Source organism: Sinocyclocheilus anshuiensis, unplaced genomic scaffold (assembly GCF_001515605.1).
Source record: "Sinocyclocheilus anshuiensis isolate Anshui unplaced genomic scaffold, SAMN03320099.WGS_v1.1 scaffold297, whole genome shotgun sequence".
NCBI lineage: Eukaryota > Metazoa > Chordata > Actinopteri > Cypriniformes > Cyprinidae > Sinocyclocheilus > Sinocyclocheilus anshuiensis.
This window is the reverse complement of record NW_015536479.1, coordinates 524,485-526,817: the sequence shown is the minus strand read 5'-3', so window position 1 is coordinate 526,817 and position 2,333 is coordinate 524,485.

Genomic DNA, 2,333 nt, shown 5'->3' with positions numbered 1-2,333 from the left:
CAGCCCAAAGTGGTCGTCCACTCCTCTGCTCTTTTCCGTCCCATCGGGGTCGCCAATTTGTGGTGTCGTCTGCTGCTCATCTTAGGAACCACACTCAATCTTGAGTTTTGATGCCAGGAGATACACTTTATTACATCATCAATGAGAATAAAGCGGAGATGCTCTCTGCAGCGAAACATCTCCAGAATGATCATCTTGTCTTCTTTTTATACAGTTCTGACTTTAAGGCGTGGGGTATATATCCCATACAGTTTTCCATACATAGAATGGTTCCTTTGTGCATACAATTCTCCCTCGAGAGAAGCCCCCCCCCCCAGTCTTGTTATGGTAAAGAAAGAAAGCCCCCACTTATGTTTCCCAGATGTTTCTCATCTGAGGTCTGTACATTCTGCCACGTAGGCCTGTTTTTACACACAGGCATATTGGATTATAATGGAAGTATAACTGGATATCTTAATGGCTAGATTCATAATGATTATACTTGATTAATTCCTATTTGGATTAATAAAAATCTTCTACAAGCCTCACAAACATAAGTGTTGAGCCCTCATCTGTTCTCCTCATTCATATATGACTGATAAAAATCCATTTTTGTCAACAGTGTAAGCCAGATTTGTTCAGCCCTAATCCTGTATCCTTGACTTTGTTGAGCCCACTTCAACCCCTGATACAGGCCGCATGCAATCTCTTGAGTAAATGAAAATATTGAAATATCTCATTGTCTTTAATTTGGATAAAACTACAGTCTAGCATGCAGAGCTGAGATCTGTACAGGATTTCAATGCAACTCAGCTCTTTAGTCTTCAAAGAGCTTGAAACGGTTTGACCATACAAATTTTAATAGGACAGCCATTGCATATTTATGATTTACACTCATGCTTTTGACTCTTAAGCAATTGGTTCATTAGAAAAATATGTCATACATATTCATAGATGGTTTGTATTTAAGTGTTTTGAAAGCTTTCTGAAACAATCGCCTTGAGTCTTAGAAATTACGTGACCTGACAACATTATACTAAGGGGATTGCAGGTTTTTTATCTTTAAAATATAAAAATATGAATATAATAAATTATAAGAGGTGTCTAAAGGGGATCTGTAATAGCCTACCTGGAGACAGTTTTCCATTTGCATTCTAATGTCAATGACAGTTGCTTGGCTGGTGCAGAACCCGTGTAAATACGTGATCTGATTCTGAAATCTTTGCTTTACTTCATTTTGGATACTGGCTAACTGGGCACTGGTAAAACATCGATTATGTGAAATCTTACATAAAAATAAAAGGTTCTATATTGGCATCTATGGTTCCATGAAGAACCTTTAACATCCATTTCACAGAAGGTTCTTTATAGTTGAAAAGGGTTCTTTAGATTTTTAAAAGTTCTTCACACTAAGGGAAAAAAATGGTTCTTTTAAAGAAATAGTTAATTCAAAAATGAAAACTTACTCACCCTCAGGCCTGTCACAATCTGTGATGGCGAGGAACGATGGAGATGAGGAATAAATGAAAGTCTTTAATCCAAGAAACATAGGGTACATCCAACACTGGGAACGGCAGGAAACACATGAACATAACAAGTAGAACCAACAGAGACAGACTGCACAGACTAGGACTTAAATACAGGGGATGATTGGGGAAACACAGGTGTATGGGATGACTAATCAAACTAATTAACAAAACGAGGACAGGAACATGACCAAATAAGGGAACAGAAACGGGCAAAACATGACACAGACAGTCCATGATCCTGACATTACGTCCCCTCCCGGAAGGTGCGTCCTCGCACCGTAGCAACAACAGAGGGAGGCGTGGGTGCGAACTTGGGAGGAGGTTCCGGAGGAGGACGGACACCTGGGAGGGGTCCGACATACAGAGACCAGGGAGGTGACGAAGGAGGGAGGAGACAGGAGGGGCCCGGAGCAGGAGGAGCCAAGCAGGACCCAGGCCACAGCCATAATGTCGACCCACGGTGGAGCCGATGGAGGGAGGAGCCATGGAGGAGGAATGGTCGCCGACTCCAGGGGCCCGATCAATGGCGGCAGAGCAGGTGGTGGGCAGGTGGTAGAGGAGCTCGAGGCGGAGACGGAGAGCCAACGAGCCAGGGGGGTGCCGAGGATCCGGGGGGCCAGGGTGGAGCCGAGGGCTCTGGCAACCAAGACAGAGGCGGTGATCCGGAGATCCGTGGCGGAGCCGGAGCGACTGAGGACCAAGGTCGAGCTGGTGGGAGGAAGGAGCCCAATAGAGCCGGTGGGACGGAGCAACAAGGTGCAGCCGGAGGAGCGGAGTCCTGAGGCGATGGCGGGTCGATGCCCGACCAAGGCGGAGCCGGAGGGA